At 47.4% G+C, this 17,744-nt stretch overlaps 1 protein-coding gene across 3 annotated transcripts in view; it reads right to left on the bottom strand.

The window, feature by feature from the left end:
* The window catches only part of ntn1a (netrin 1a), a 54,257-nt gene that overhangs the window by 22,170 nt on the left and 14,343 nt on the right, over positions 1-17,744 (bottom strand). The gene's annotated exons all lie outside the window — the stretch shown is intronic.

Here is a 17,744-nt window from a genome sequence, read left to right as displayed (position 1 = left end):
GATCACTGTTATAATAACCCGCCATGAATTCGTAGATTACAGCTGCTTCAAGTCAGGCAACCATCCCAAGATTCCTAGTCAGGAGCTTTTAGACTTGCCACTTGATCAGGAACGATCCTGAAGAGCGGTGTAATTTGGCGTGTCCCGGTTCCGGTTTGGAACGTGTTCCCGCACAGAGAAGAAGAGCCCGGGCGCATGGCAGTCCCGCCGTGCCCGACGGCCATCCCAAGGCTGCGGCTGGAGCTCAGCCAATCAGCTTCCTGCGCTCCTGCAACTCCTGCGTCTAGCATAACAGGGTCATCATTTTTGTACCGTTTTAATCATGTACACCATCCACAGTGATTTTCTGGGCATTTTGCAGTAATCTTACAGTAATGTTTACAGTAAGAGGACTCAATGCCTGGTCCTGCTGCAGGACTGCATGAGACTTTGGTTTTAAGGGAAACAGTAGAGCAAGAAAAGACGTTTTAATTCTCAGCTTATTTTGGCATCTCGGACATGCATACGTGCAGGTCAGTGGTGGGACGCACAGCGTTCGGTGCGTCAGGAACGGCATGGTGCAAAAAGCCCTCCGGCAAGCTTCTGATCCACACAACCGGAAAGGGGCGGCGTTGGGAAGAGCCCGTGGGACCGGGGTTGCCATGTCCTCGTAAAGCTCCACACGGAAAGGTTCCCAGCATTACTGGGCATGTGCAGGGCAGCAGAGCTCAGGAAGGTGGGGAGGGGGGGGGGGGGTTTGAGGGCTGGGGGGGGGGGGGGGGGGGGGGGGGGGTTGAGGGCTGGGTGAGCCATGTGCCGAGCATTGTGGGTACTAAGCCGCTCACAAGGGTTTGCTCGTCTCGGCTGCGAAACTGATCTCTTCTTCCCCTCCAGCTAGGGATTACTCACAATTGCTAATAAGATCCTGCTGCAAATACTGCCTCAGGCTTACAGACATGATAGACAGGATAGACAGACAGATAGACAGACAGATAGATGCACCGACAGACAGACAGACAAACAGAGAGACAGACAAGTAGATAGATAGATAGATAGATAGATAGATAGATAGATAGATAGATAGATAGATAGATAGATAGATAGATAGATAGATAGATAGATAGATAGATAGATGTATGTACTGAAATGTTTTAAAGAACCAAATTTTCTCACAGGCCACCAAGAAAAGCCAACGACACCCAACAGCATTTCAATGGTAGAGGAGAGCTCTCTTTACCCAGAGTTTACCCAGAATTCCGCCCTTCCCTGAGTCAGGGTTGGTAACTCTGCTCCGGCAGGGCTCTGGGTTTGGGTTCGGACTGGGAACGCTGTGGGAACGCTCAGCTCCTCCAACATCTGCACTGACCTCCCCCAGTGTGGAATTCTGAGCATCGGTGCGTTAAGCCATCGTACATATGAGCTGGTGATGCCAAAGATGTTTCTGTTCAACCACAACGACACCCGAAATCCGGCCCAAACATACACATACACACGCACATACACACACACCACATACACACACACCACATACACACACCACACACACTCATACGGGCAGCAGGAAATAGGCACAGCTGTTTCAATGAAGTGCTGTTTTCCTCACAAATGGGATTGTTGTGATAAGGCCCTGTCCAAGTGAGATACACTCTCTCACACACACACACACACACACACACACACACACACACACATACACATACACATACACACCCACGCTTGTCTCAAACTCGTCTCACACCTGTCCTTTGGTGGGCCTGCAGGATTCAGGGTGGTTGCCTCTCAAAGGGGGAAAATACAAAAGCTAGTGTGTTGTGTTAGGTCTGCCCTTGTCTATTGACATACTAACCTTAAACACAGTAAACACACACATACACAGACACACACACACACACACACACACATGAACACGTGCACACACACACATACACACACAGTGAACATCGACACAAGCACATAAATTCACTTCCCTTATTCTACTAAAGTTACTTTGTTTTCATTATCTTCTCTCTCTCTCTCTATCTCTGTCTCTCTCTCCCTCTTTCTCTCTCTCACTCTGTCTGTCTCTCTCTCCAGACACAGGGTGGTTGGGGTTAGAGGATTACAAAGATAATTATGCATGATCTCACACCTCTTCCATACACTGTATTCCCTCATGTCCTCATGTGTCTGATTTGCTTTCAAAGCCTCTTGCTTATCTGTTCAGATTATCTTTACCATAGCAACACATATGTGGTTGAAAAGTTGCTATATGCAATAGGGCAAAGAAAGACAGAATGTGTTTGAAGTGTTTGAAAGGCTTGGTGCTATAGGGGCACTTCCAAACCACAGAGAGCGTAAACAGCTCTCTTACAGTAGACGCGTCTGCCGTCCAACACAGCGTTCAGAGAGCCTGCAGCCCTCATCACGGATCAGAACTAAACATGCTTCCCACTCATAGCTACACATGCACTTAAAGAATATTACAGACAGAGAGAGGGAAAGTAGAGAGAGATAGATAGATACAGAGAGAGAGAGAATTAGAAAGAGGGGGGTGATCCTTCTGACTTAAGCAAAAGCTGAACCAGATGAGTTTTGTCTTTCTCCCCTCTTTCGTTTATCTTAGCTTATGAGCACATGTGGGCATCACTGTGTGTGTGTGTGTGTGTGTGTGTGTGTGTGTGTGTGTGTGTGTGTGTGTGTGTGTGTGTGTGTGTGTGTGTGTGTGTGTGTGTGTGTGTGTGTGTGTGTGTGTGTGTGTGTAAGGTGACACCACTGGAACTAATGGCCCTCCTCTGGACTAACTGGCCCATCTCTCTTAAGCATGTGTTATTAGAGGTATGCTTGTATGCCGTAAATGCTCAATTTGTCTTATAAGCCATGTAAAATAATTAATTTAAACATTCGATTGCAATTTTACCACAGATGTGATTTAATGCGTTTCTGTGGAGGTGCTACAGATGCAGTTCGGATTTGGACAGTGAGTCTGTGAGACGGTGAGACAGTGTTTTGTCTCACAGTGAGACAGTAAGATGGTGTTTTGTCTCACAGTGAGCTTCATCTCCATCTTAGTCACACGCTCCGCCCCATGGAGAGGTAAGGATAGCTCTCCTACTGCAGCACAAGGACATGACCGGATGTGCTGCACAGAGCTGTAAGAGACATCTGTGCTCAAGGATCAGCCCACTGGCCACTACGTTCAGCTGTTCCATCAGCTACATCTGCGCTTGCGAGCGAGACACAGCTGAAACTGTGGCTTCATAAGACCAGCAGAAAGAAAAAACTAATAAGTGATTCTGTTACTTGGTCTGTATTAGGGATCAATAAGCATGTTATGTTAAAGGCCATGAAGCTGAAACCCGAACCAAACCAAACACACACGCTCCGAAACCCCTGCCCCCACACTCCCCCACACACCCCCTCCCAGAAACCGTCTCAAGAGGAGTAGTATTTTAGCTGTGTGTCACGTCCCCTGTCTCAGGTGTGGAGGGCTGATCTTGCTTGGCACAAGCCCAGGTGTGTTTCATGAGCTACAGGTCCCCAGGAGCCCAGGGCTAGCTGGACGGTTCCGTGGAGGTCTCCCCTAACCCAACAAATTAGGTGGGGAGCAGGCTACGGGCAGCACGCCCCAGCTGGGCTTTCAAACAAACAGGCGACGGATCCTGACTACGGCAAGCTGGGGTTTAATCCTGGAGGCCGGACCTTTTAGTAATGTGATTACTGTCTGAGCCCCTGAAGACATTATGAGAAAATATTGGGTGTCACTGCCTCAGCCTTGTTTTGGTTTAGTCATCTTTTTCCTTTCAGGTATTTTGTGTGTGTGTGTGTGTGTGTGTGTGTGTGTGTGTGTGTGTGTGTGTGTGTGTGTGTGTGTGTGTAACCCTTTATATTGCGCTCTCCTGTATGGACTTGGTTACAAATACTGTGGAACCTCTAATCCCATTATTTGAGTACAATGCAAACAAAACTGCAAAAAAATTGAAGTTTTATATTTCACTTTCATTTTTTAAGTTTTGTATTTCAAACCTGATCGCTGTTTGGTTGTAGTTTGTAGCTTGTCTAGTTTTAGAAAGGGTCTGCACGGGACATTTTTAACGTACGAAGGGTTGAAGGCACGAATGAGCTCGTCAGTTGAAGAGTCGCGTCAAGCGTCTCTAGTCTTTACAGCGGCTCTGTACGGATCTGTAGCTGCTCCAGTATGAAGCTTGGTTCAAAATGTGCTAACTCAGCGCTGTTTTTTTCTCTTTAAATAAAATACAGATGCAAAAACAAAATCCACAGTATCAATAAAACGTGCGATATGACGCCTTCGACGCAGAATAAAGGTCGTAACGCGCACTCGGACGTCTGTTTGTCGCTGGGTCGTAACGCGGTCGTAAAGCTTAATTGATGGCCTTCGCTCTGATCCTCTGTGCAGCAGCGCGCGCTCGTATCTGGCCGACTGCCACGCGAGCGCGTTGTTGGCAAAGGCTCCTGTGTTTATGACGCTCGCGCTATGCCATTCTGAGTGTGTTGAGTTTGTCGGGACCACACGGATTCAGAGCTGATGATTCATATTCTGCGGAATGCTGTTCCCTTTTAGAAATAAATCAGCTAAATTGCTGTTTTTCACAAAACAATCAACAACGTATACAATCCTATAATAATGGCAGACTTTTATTCTGCCCTGTCTGAGATCACCAATCAGTTAGTAGCCAGGCCACCATACCGTCGTAATATCTCGGAAGTACTGATAAAGTTCGACATTTCAGAACTCCATCTATTATTGTTTCCACTGTTAGTATTCAACTTTCGACGTTTACACTATTGGAGCGGTTCTGCGCTTTGTTGCTCACTGGCACAGCGTAACTGTGTTTGTTGATTCAGACAGTGCCAGGGGAAAGCCCGAGCACGCACACACACACACACACACACACACACACACACACACACACACACACACACACACCGTGTTCCTGTAAAAAAAAACACTCTCAGCATCCAGGTCAGTGTATTTTAAAGGAGGGTCAGGGTCCAGCACTGCTGGTTGATTGACCCTATTCTACTACAGCAGGGGAGGCAGGACTCACCTCGTCCAGGACCAGCCTCGTGCTCCACTGCTGTAAAGGATGTTGGAAATGACATCAGAAATACTGATGTCTAATAAATAGCTTTTATTGAGAAGGTATTTTAAATGATACACATTTATGTTTCTGCTTAAGTTGGATCATGAAAGATGATTAGGTTTCCATTTGAACATCTTTAACTCATATAATTTCAATCCATTCAAAAACCTCTAACTCAAATAAAAGGTTTCCACTTCAGCATCTTTAACGGAAGTAACTGGTTTATATTCAGATACCTCTCATTCAAATAATATATTTTGATGCTTATACTACAGTGGTGAATGTTCCTTTTTTACAACAGAAGACCTGCTGACAGGAACTCAGAGACTCATCCCCCCCTCCCCCCTCCCATAATCATAGTAAATGATTAAGCTGTTGCTTGTAGGGCATTGCTTACACAACACGTATGTACTCACCTCAAGCTAATTAGCAGCCATGCTCATATCAGACACAAACCACCAAAAACTACTCAGTGTTTAACAGGTGCTCTACACACACAGGTAGGGCGCTCCTCCCAGCATGCCCTGGGGTTCGTCTCTATTCATCCAAACACCTGCATCAACACATGACCTTCAGGTGGGCCTGGCTCCACCCTATCTGCATCTAACCCAAGACAAATGTGAGACTTGTTAAAGAAAACATCACCAACACCACGCCCACTAACCACGCCCACTCATATGTCTGCTTGCATTCACTCCACACCTGGTTCACGATGTTGAGGTGTAACCTTCAGTTTTGCTAGCAAGACATCAGAGCAATTTCCGTCTTCCCACACTCCCTCTGAATAACTCATCACTCCTTTTGAATAACTCTCATCACTCCCTCTGGGCAGTCATGACCTGGCGGTTAGGGAACTGGTCTTGTGACCGGAGGGTTGTGGGTTCGATTCCCAGACAGGCCATGACTGAGGTGCCCTTGAGCAAGGCACCTAACCCTAACTGCTCTCCGGGCGCCAGGGCTAGGGCTGCCCACCGCTCTGGGCACGTGTGATCCACAGCCCCCTAGTAATCACTAGTGTGTGTGTGTTCTGACTGCACAGATGGGTTAAAAGCGGAGGACAAATTTTGATTGGGGTGTAAAAATCACAATTGACAAAATATGGCACATTATTACATTATAACTGAATAACGGTACCACCACACTAATAACAAACATTCTTGATGTGTTGGAGGTGGATAATTCCCATAATGATCTAAAGTGTAGATGAGAACGGTCAGTGATCATTTTATGTCTTGCTGCAAATGTCACAAAGGTGGGGCAGTTTTTTCACAGCAGTGGAGGATTTGGAAAGGCCTTGAAGCAGAACAAAACATGAAATAAAACGGGAGTGAAATGAGATTGGTGTTAAGATACAATCATTACTTTTGCACAATGATTAGCTGAGTAGGTATGACATAGTCACACAGTCGTGAGAAATGAACAGTAAAGGATATTAAAGGTTAAGGTTAGAGGTTAGGGGTTAGGGGTTAGGGTTAGTTCATTAACCTTTAAATGAACATTAAAGTTGTAAAATAATTTACAACTGTGTCAGGGCAACCCTGTTCCTAAGCAATGGAATCTCATGTAAACAATTAGTTACATAGCTAGAACACACATAAATTATGAAAATATAGTTTAGTGAGCCTTTAAAGCAAATTCAGCTGTCACACTAAAAAAAATAAATATTGTAAAAATAAAGGTTGTCTATTAATAAAATCAATACTAAAGTAAAGCGATAAATACACCAGCCTGATCACAGAGGGTTTAATGCAAGACAGAAGATGCAAAAGACTGGTAAACCTCAAGAACAGAACAGCCAGGCTCTCCGTTTAATAAAACAGTACATAAAATGAGAAGACTGTGGAATTCTGAGAAAAAGTACCCATGGGCAGATGGGATACACAGCAGCTATAAGTGGCAGGCAGCTTTCAGTAGTGTGACAGAAGGCTTCTGAGCAGAGCTAAAGTCACCTCGCTGTCTACACCAGTGTTCAGGGTTTCAGTCAGCAAGGCAGAGATGAAGGCTAGTTTGAACTGAAATTATACTGGGGGAAGAACATTTAATCTGGAGCCCAGCATAATCCTTTTCAAGACCACTCACCTTAAATACCAGTTACATTTAATGACTGAGGTATCCCATCTGAAAATGAATAAATAAACCCCACTTAAGACTGAGGGGAAATACAGTCACAGGTCATAAACATAACCTTTTGACCGGCCTTTGGCTGGGAGCAGTGTGTTTTGCACATGTTTTAACATTCAGCTCCCTGGCTGTAGTGCAGAGGGACTCCTGCTCCGGGTGTGACTGTGTCACTTCAAGCATTTTAGTGAAATGCTGTTTTGTACTGGTCTTGCACTCGGGGTAGTTTTACACGCACTGCTGAAAGTGTATTCAGTACACACTGGGAGAGAGTGTTTGTCTTATCAGTGTCCAAACATCAAACATCCACTTCCACCTCTCCTCACCACTCTCCACAGTTCTCCCACACCTCCCTAAACTCTCTCTCCCTTCCCTGGGAAGATAAGAAGGAAAGCTCTGGAGACTAATCTGGGTTTTCCTCGTGCCAGCACTCTTCTCAGGGTTTTATAAGCACAACAAAGAAGAGTTAATGGCCTCCAATTTCCCACATTAGCGCCTGTTTAACGACCAGCCTGCCCTCTCGTTAGGGGTGGTCAGCTGCCCCCGCGCCACCCCCATGGCCCAGGAAGATTCCTTCCTGCCCCAAGCTGGGGGACAAGAATGGGCTGTGTGTTAGGCGGTGGGATACGCATTGTTCATGCATTAGGCTCCTGGAGTTCAGTGAAAGCGTGTGTGTGTGTGTGTGTGTGTGTGTGTGTGTGTGTGATGTTCAGTGGTGAGGTCACAGCCACTCACACACCCTTGAGCTTGTAAGCCTTTGAGGAATAATAAGTCTCTCTGGAAAATGTAATTCTAAAATTCTCATTGTGTCATTGTGGTTCCGTAGTATAACAGGCAGGTAAAATGGTTTCAACACTTCTCGTTAATGACATCCATGGTGATCTGGATGGAAATATTCATAAAATATTTTTTGACTCCTCCCTTTCAGGGTTTGTAGTTTGAAAAGTGTGGTGATGACAGTGGTATTATTTTTGGAATTTCTTCAGTCTGTGTGGTACCAACCACAATCAATTCAGACTCTGACTTCTTGGTGAGGCACTGGGGTACCAGCAGCCATGGAAAACGGTCATGAAAATCCATACCAGAGACTAATGCAGCTTATTCCATTTGCTGAACTGTGGCAGTAAATGTGTACATGTGGCATGTCACTGTTTCTTTTTCCCCCACACAGGGTAGATATTAAAATGACACTGACTGTATTCCCCGTCCTGCTCACTCCCTTCAGAATTCTGGAGGCTGATCCCGACCACCACAACCCTCTCGGCGCTAAACACACCTCCCTCACTCTGCCAGAGTAGAGCAGAGCCTTCTGCCTCAACCTGAAGCACTACACTGCATGTGAAACTGCAAACACCTGTTGAGCCAAGATGGCAGCAGCACCAAAGACGTGGTATCTGAAAAGAAGGCGCCAGGAGCCAAAATGCTCAAACCAATGAAAAGTTATTTTCCTTTGGAAAAACAAGCAACTTCATTTGCAGCTTCACTCACTTCACATAACACATTCCCTTACCCATAAATCGTTGTGCCAAAGATCAGACAGAGCACGTCTGGAACAACGGGGTCAGAAGGCTTTATGTTTGGACCAGATGTCACAGTTTTGGCTTCTATGATGAGACAGTCTCCACCCCTGAACCTTTATACAGATATTATCTCATGAAATTAGTCACTAAAGTCATTTTCACTGTCACCCTGTTATCCGTCTGACAGAGTGATGAGAGTAGAATTGGAACCTGACGGGTTTAGGGTAAGTCCTCGCCCTCGGGCCCAGGAAAGTTTGCCTGACCCATCATGTTCCACTGCCATGTTTATGTAGTCTGCCAAGGATCCTGCGACGCATCTGTCAGATCGCGGTTTAGAACAGACAGGTCATCGAAATGTTACGTAAATCTTCCCCTCTGCCTCTGCCCAATTCCTTTTTTTTTCCGAAGGTGTGGCGTACTGGAGTGCAGGACGGCGGTGATAGGCGCGAGCGACCTGGCGGTAAACGTTGACTCAGTGCGGGCCGAGTCGGTCTCGGCCCCGTCGCTCTGCCAGGGCGGATGTCGGGATGACTTACAGCGGCAGGAGCTGTGTGCGAGGCGGGCTCATCTCTGCGCATGCCGCTGTTGTCTTAGGTGCTCCCTCACTCTTTGGCCTGCTTCTCAAACGGCCGTCACCTGCTGTGGTATTCGCACGCAGGAACCAGGCGCCGCTAACGTCAACTCCGCAGCACTGCAGAAATGACTTTCGGGAAACGCTGGGGCAGTGGGTTTGGGTGCCAGTAAAGCCAGCCTGCCGTGGTGCGGCCTGTGGTAGGAGGAGAGACGGAGAGATCTCTCCAGCTGTTCTCCCCACACACACACACACACACACACATCTCCTCAGCTTTGTCCATAGACTTGCCTGCTTAATCTTCAAGCTGCAACCCCCCTCCACCCTCTCCTCTCCTGCTCCTCTTCGGTCTCCCCCACTCCTCACACAGGGAGACCTGGTGTGGTGGGGGTGGGTGTGGCCCTTCTCCACCAGCCGTCATTAGTGAGTGACCTCTCGGATTTATGGCTTCACTTTAATGAGACCCCCCGCGCTTCTCCACTGGAGCTCTGCTCCACCGCTGAATAACTTCCCCATTCAATTTACAGAGCATGAAAAGACTTCAGTCAGGTTGGGCTGGGTGAAAGGTGGAGGTCCCGGCCGGCGTGGCCGAGCACCCCGTCCCTCAGCCGACCCCCTTCCGCCAGCCGAGAGAACCAGGCAGCAGGCCGGTTCAGCAGATTCACCTCAGCAGGCTTCCTAACCGCCTGATAATTAGTGCACCAAGAGATATGGGACACACAACAACTTGGAGCTAAATTTAATCGAGATTATTTTTAACAAACACCCTAAAGTAGCTTTGATAAATGATGAAACATTTAATGAAGAAAAAAAATCCCAGGGTTTATAGTGTTGGAATGAGAGAAATACAAATGGCTTCACTGTGGTAAATGCTTTCATTATGCTCATTAAAAACAATTCAAAGTTAAGGGGAAATAATTACAAAGGAGATTAAAACACTCATATACACAGACACACATTCTGTGCTGTCAAGATGGCATGTGAGCTGATACATAACTCAACAAGAACTGTCAACTCAGACCTGTAAGCATTAACCACAACTCAAAAACCACAACTCTACCATTATCATTTCCTCCTCCTCAGAGATCTTTATTTGTCTGTGAGTCTTTTTCTCACCATTCCTCCTAATCCCCTCATGAAAGCAAATTACTTAGATCTTCTTAATAACCTGCGCGCGCACACACACACACACACACACACACACACATGCACGCACACACACAGCAATTTAATCAAATTTTTCCACCGCAACGAAGGCATCAAAAGCAGGTGAAGTTCGTAAACGCATCCGTGTCTTTTGGGTGCTGCCACTCTACGCCGGAATGCCTCAGAATAAAAGGGGCAGCAGTGCTTTCTCCTCACAGGCTGCCTTCATATGGAGGCACAGCAACAGTAAATCACAGGCAGAAATGTGCTCTGGGTCGACGAGCAGGGCTCTGGTGTGAGATTGGAGAAGGGGCACCCCCCCCCCCCCCAGCTTTCCCGACTGATGAAATACTACAACTTAGTGTGTTTTTTTATTTTAAGTATTGCACAAGAATACTCAGCTCTGATGAGTTACGGAAACATGACACTGGCAAGGGTGCTCACACTTACTGTGTTTGGGGAAGTTACGCGATCCAAAAACAACAACCAGGAAAGTTTAAGGTTTGGATATAATTTAGCAGTTGGGTCCTTTGCTTCGGACAGTGATGAATTCTGGGTATTGATGCCTTAAGAATTCCATAGCCATATTTGCCCCACTGCCAAGCCTGCTACTCCCCGTGGCCCACTCCCACCCCCATCTGCACCCCCACTTTAACCTCTATGCCCACACTCTGTGACATAAGTTGTGGAAACACAGTTGCACACTTCACTTTTCAAATGTTCCAAACTCAAACTGATACAATGAATCAACATTTTACATTCAAAGATTTCAGAAACCCAGGTCTCTGTGTAGAGTAGGACTTTTCCATAGCAAAGGAATCACCTTAAGACGGCCGTTACCCAAGATTAAACTGAATCTAAACTGTATCTGATAAACCAGGCAGATTTCACAAGCTTAACTGCAGAGTATACAACAGGGCAGCTTCTCGCCGACCACAGAACAGGCCACAGCCATTGACCCGAGTCTCATTTTAATGTCGTTAGAAGGTAATTATGCCGTGGCAGGAGATAATGAGAGTTTAATGTCCTTCATGGCCACCCGTAGGGAGGACGGCCTTGAGGAGAAGGTTAAACGTTGTGCAACGCACAGCAAGACCGGCGGCGACGTTTGCACAGACCCCACTTATTTACACAGGGCAAGCAGAATACAGCCGACATTCTTAAACGGGGTGGGGGGGTGGGGGGTATCGGGGTTGAGAACAGGCATAGTGACTGAGATGCATACAACTCTTCCACTCTCTCCTGGATAGGTTATAAAAGGCCAAACGAAATGGCATCTGTGTGCAGGCATGATAAGTGTAGTATTTAAAGTCCAATGCCATGTGCGGGGTGAGCTGGTGCCATGGCTGAGGGAGCTGACGTGAATTCAGGAGGGACAGATCATTTCATGGACCATGAAGTGTGGGGCACTGAGGTAAGTCAGACTAATCTGAAATGTCAGACACTTGGAGGTGATTAACCTTCAAGGGCTTTCTTCCATGTCCTGTTATGGTAGACCTGGATAATTCATTTTCACAAGCATTGATAAGAGACTTGAGTGTCATATATCAAAACTCTGAGGCGCGGGCCACAGTCTGATAATTTGCCTGCAGAGTGTAAAGGCATCTGTTCCCATCATGCACCACATCTCCCAGTTTCACTAATTGGCTTCTATTTTTTTGTTAGGAGGGAAACTCTGAAATCATGCAGTGCACTTGATGGTTCGTTACGGAATTTGTGTTCATACTGTGTGACAGGATGAAAGTGAGGAGAGCCAAACTGACTTTTCTGTTGTTAATCTGCCAGATTAGCAAAGTTTTGATGGTGGATTAATGTTGTGGAGGAAGAGACTCTGTAGCCCACTTTTGCCTGTTCAGTATTCACCTCTACTACCGTTTCTCCAACCCAGACAAAGCCAGGGTCAAAGTTCATCTGTGTAGATACGCTCTATCAGGTAACTGAAGTAGATAAGGCAGCACGAGGTGAGATACTGACACTTCAAAGAACCAAAGCGCCCGCCAGAAAGATGCAATACGTCTATCACTGAACACCAAATGCAGCTGCTCCAGAAGCTGTGAAGTGGGCTGTTTTTATTTTAGGTTGGTTTTTTAATAGGTTAAGTAGTCCCAATTCACAAATAAAACCCTCCATAATGACCCAAACCACTGAGACGAGTTTTTCAGTTATGTAATTATACCACAATTCACAAATTTGCTTAAAGTATTATATAGGCTACTCAATATTCTCGCTGTATGGTACAGATCTCTGCTATCTCAATCACTGCAGGTTTATTTGACATCTAAAGCCATGTGTGATATCCGACTGGCGTTCTGCACCCCGGAGCGGGAGCCGCTAGGCCAAACACCAGCTCCGTTATCCGCGACTCATTCTCCCATTTCCCATCGTTTGTTATTGAAACCCAGAGTTCACATCATTTCCCACCCATCGCTGTGGAAACTAGATATTGTATCTGGCCTGTCCCGTTAAAACAAAACTTTATTTCGCAGATAAATAAACGGAGCACGACCAAAATAGGTGGTTCTAAGCTGAGGAGTGAAGGACGGGCGGGCGGGATGCGTATCGCACTCAAGTACACTTCATATGAAATGCGGTTCGTACAAAAGAAAAGAGTAAAGAGTCCTCGACCCCCGATCAGTTTTGGAGTTGGATCAAATGGCAAAAACGATTCCTCACGGAGCACAACGTCCTATACGGTAGCTATAGAGCAAAAGCTCTCTGGAACTCATCGATCTATATGAATAAGGGTCCCTTTCTGTTTTCTTGTCCTCTTTCTATGTATTTACACAGCGGTAAATTGCTTTTAAAAGTTTGACTGTGTCGTGATGTTCTTTTGAAATCAGCAATTCGGTCATAAAGTAGACTCAGGTCTGTGATTCTGTATAGCGCCATAACACAAACATTAGCAGTAATGACTCAATTTCCTTATTGCCTGGAAATTACTCCTGGTTTGTTTTCCTTTTTTCCATCTTTCTGAGGAAATATAATAACGCTGTCAGTCAGCAAAAAGAGAGTCTGGCTCTTTGTGCCCATTCTTTAGTGCTGCTGGTCTTCAACGTTACTTGATAAGTCTGGAGAATGTTTTTTCCCACCTGCCAGGCCTTTCTCTCTCTCTCTCTCCCTCTCTCTCTCTCTCTTACACACACACATACACACACACACTTTCTCAGTGCATGGAAATGTTAAAAGCAGACAGATTCTCTCTGGAAGTAGCATTTTTGTAAGCAGGTCACCTGTTCCCAACAGACCATTTTCTGTTATTAATAACAAACCAATGATTGTTTCACTGTCTATAATTAGAGTTCAGTTAAAGGCTATGGCGCTTGAGTTAATCCAGCACTGACAACTTCAACTTCACTTCATACAGCCACCCACTGGAGTAGGAAGAGTAAGAGTAGGAAACATTCACACGCTGACCTGGATGTACTCATAAAGCTTCGGTAGATATCATAGAGGCCTCCAATATTTAAGTCTGACTGAATCATCCCACATCACCCACATCCTCCACTGCACCACCTCTATTCCCTCCCACATCTCCCATTACCCCGCCTCTATCTCCACCCACATCCTCCACTGCACCACCTCTATTCCCTCCCACATCTCCCACTGCCCCGCCTCTATCTCCACCCACATCCTCCACTGCACAACCTCTATTCCCTCCCACATCTCCCATTACCCCGCCTCTATCTCCACCCACATATTCCACTGCTCTGCCTTTATCCCCACCCACATCTCCCACTCCCCCGCCTCTATCTCCACCCACATATTCCACTGCTCTGCCTTTATCCCCACCCACATCTCCCACTGCCCCACCTCTATCTCCACCCACATATTCCACTGCTCTGCCTTTATCTCCACCCACATCTCCCACTGCCCCGCCTCTATCTCCACCCACATCCTCCACTGCACAACCTCTATTCCCTCCCACATCTCCCATTACCCCGCCTCTATCTCCACCCACATATTCCACTGCTCTGCCTTTATCCCCACCCACATCTCCCACTTTCCCGCCTCTATCTCCACCCACATCTCCCACTGCCCCGCCTCTATCTCCACCCACATCACCCATTGTTCCTCTTCTATTACTCCTCACTTCTCCCACTTGCCCATGTATAAGCAGGGAAACAGAACTGCCTCCTCCACCTCTCTCAGTGCCAAGTCTGTCCTACTGCCCCACCCCTCCCACTGCCCCTCCCACTGCCCCTCCCACCGCCCCTGTTCACTCAGTCTGTAAGAACTCTTTCTGTACCATGTCATGCTATGCACTTCACATGGTATATTTACAGTTCTTAGTCCTTTTCAGTTTTCCACACTAAGATAGGAGGGTTCAGTTAAACGGGCGAAATTTCATACAGCTATTAATCATGTGGCCCGGATTGCTGCGGAAACCATCTCCTCGGGGGAGAGGTGCTCGTGCACGTTGCTGGTGGTCTTGTGGACAGATGGGGTAGAATGGTATGGGGTGGATGTGGATGGAGAGTTCCATCTCCAGAAGGTTCCACCTCCAGCCACCGTGGGACCTCAGAAATAGTGAGATCTTCCAAACCCAAGTAGAGATGTCAAGAGGTCCTCCCCAAGAAGAATGTTTCATGGACAGAATTTCAGAAATGCTTTGTTATAGCTAAATATGTATTACCAAAAGCAACATTTAGCAATATGTAACTCAGATCAGCCACAAAAGTTCTAAATGACATTGCTGTCAGAGGACATCTCCATTTGTAAGCTATCATGATGTAGATGTAGATGTAACTTCACCCACAAAAACAAAACAGAATACCAATGTAGTGTATTAACTAGAGTATTGTCACTGAATTTGAAGCAGTAAAGTTATTTCAATGTAAAATGGTGTTCGGCGGTGAACTGGGCAGCTTCATGTTGCAGCATGTGATAACAAAAAAAAATAATACAAAGAAAATGGTTTTTCTAGAAAAAAAGACAGGATAATTTTAAGCATTAGGGCACTGAAATTCCAGGCACGGGATTGGCGGGCTGGCACATGCCACCTCCAGCCATAGTGGGGGGTGGGGGGGGGGGGGGGGGGGGTGTAGGTAGGATGGAGGGATGGAAGCTCACGTCTCCACAGCCTGCGGTTCCAAGCTCCGAAGCGAAGAATACACATGCTGCCAGTTTTGTGGTGTTCATTTAGTTCTTCAAGATGCTGCCAGACAGGAAGCAAGCACACGCCACTGTGAGTGCGGGAGGCCTGTTCCAGAAGAGCAGAGACGACAGGAGGGTACCAACTGCCTTTGTTCTTAATGATGGAGACACACACACACCACCCTCTCCACCCACAATATCACTGCCCCCCCATACCACCATTTCAGTACAGATACTTGTCTACAAGTCCAAGATGTCAAGTGTGGTAAAGGTCTCATGGTTCCTGTTTTATCATAATCTCAGCATGACAGTGGCAGATTATAACAGCAAACTAATGTATCTCGCATCTCGTATCTCACATAGCCCGCCAACTGTTGGCTGTGAAGAAAAGAGAAGAGAGGAGAAGTTAAGAGAAGTTAAGAGAAGACAATTAGCAGCCCTCAATCCCTTTGTGGTTTGACGCTGAGAAAAAGTTCTCTAAATCATAAATCTACAAACATTTGCTTTAAGTCCCTGGAATCCCACCCACCCAGTTGTGGTGGCTGGTTCCCTCGCCCTGAGTGCTGGGTCTGGCTGTAACAGCAAACCCAGCAGTGTTTGTTCCCTGGCTATAACTCTAATAGTGCAGCAGTATTCAGAGCATTCCTCTGGAGAAGCTCATGGAAACCATCAGGCTGTGAATCACCCCCAGTGTTGGGGAGGTTCTCTGATCTCCTGCCCATGTAGAAGCAGGTAAACAGCCTGCGTTACCATACTGGAGCCATAAATCACCAGATGGCCATCTATATACCAAAAAACGAAAACGTAATGATTAGAAGCCATTTAAAATTTATAAAGTGTTAGATGCCTAGTACTATATTCAATAGTCATTTATATCTTCCATAATAAATATTTTATAACGTTCATAAAATGAATCTGTAGGGTATGCCTCACATTTACTGTGTAGCTCAGCACACTGTAGCACAGCTCAGCACAGTTCAGAGCTCCCCCTCAACCCCACCCACTACCCTGCACAACCCCACCCACTACCATACACACCCCACACACTACCCTGCACAACCCCACCCACTACCCAGCACAACCCCACCCACTACCTCACACACCTCACCCACTACCCTGCACACCCCACCCTCTACCCTGCACAACCCCACCCACTACCATACACACCCCACACACTACTCTGCACAACCCCACCCACTACCATACACACCCCACACACTACCCTGCACAACCCCACCCAATACCCTGCACAACCCCACCCATTACCCTGCACAACCCCACCCAATACCCTGCACAACCCCACACATTACCCTGCACAACCCCACACACTACCCTGCACAACCCCACCCACTACCATACACAACCCCACCCACTACCCTGCACAACCCCACCCACTACCATACACACCCCACCCACTACCCTACACAACCCCACCCACTACCCTGCACAACCCCACCCACTACCATACACACCCCACCCACTACCCTACACAACCCCACCCTCTACCCTGCACAACCCCACCCACTACCATACACACCCCACACACTACCCTGCACAACCCCACCCACTACCCAGCACAACCCCACCCACTACCTCACACACCTCACCCACTACCCTGCACACCCCACCCTCTACCCTGCACAACCCCACCCACTACCATACACACCCCACACACTACCCTGCACAAACCCACCCACTACCTCGCACACCCCACCCACTACCTTACACAACCCCACCCACTACCCTACACACCCCACCCACTACCATACACACCCCACCCACTACCCTGCACAACCCCATCCACTACCCTGCACAACCCCACCCACTACCCTGCACAACCCCACCCACTACCATACACACCCCACCCTCTACCCTGCGCAACCCCACCCACTACCCTGCACACTACCCGGCAGGCGTGTTCGGCGCCCCCTGCGCCTGGAGGCCCTGGTGCTGGGGCAGGCATGCGGGTGGAGGCCCTCCCTCCCCAACGCCGGGCACCGCCCGAGCAGACAGGTACCGACACGGGGGGACGCCAAGGCAGCGCCGTTACACGCTGAACTGAGAACGGATCTGCTGCCAGGAGGTGAGAAGACTTTGATCCAATCAAGGCTGATAGCTGACAGGACAATTGCTGCATGTCAGTGATTATTGTAAGTCAGTGAGTTATAATGGCGAAAAAAAAACCCACATGCAGCAGAGGCTGACGCTGAATCACAGGCCGCGTGTTCGCGCACA

The sequence above is a fragment of the Brachyhypopomus gauderio genome, chromosome 8 (genome assembly GCF_052324685.1).
Source record: "Brachyhypopomus gauderio isolate BG-103 chromosome 8, BGAUD_0.2, whole genome shotgun sequence".
Classification (NCBI taxonomy): domain Eukaryota; kingdom Metazoa; phylum Chordata; class Actinopteri; order Gymnotiformes; family Hypopomidae; genus Brachyhypopomus; species Brachyhypopomus gauderio.
The sequence above is the reverse complement of the archived record's forward strand: the minus strand, read 5'-3'. Positions and strand labels throughout refer to the sequence as shown.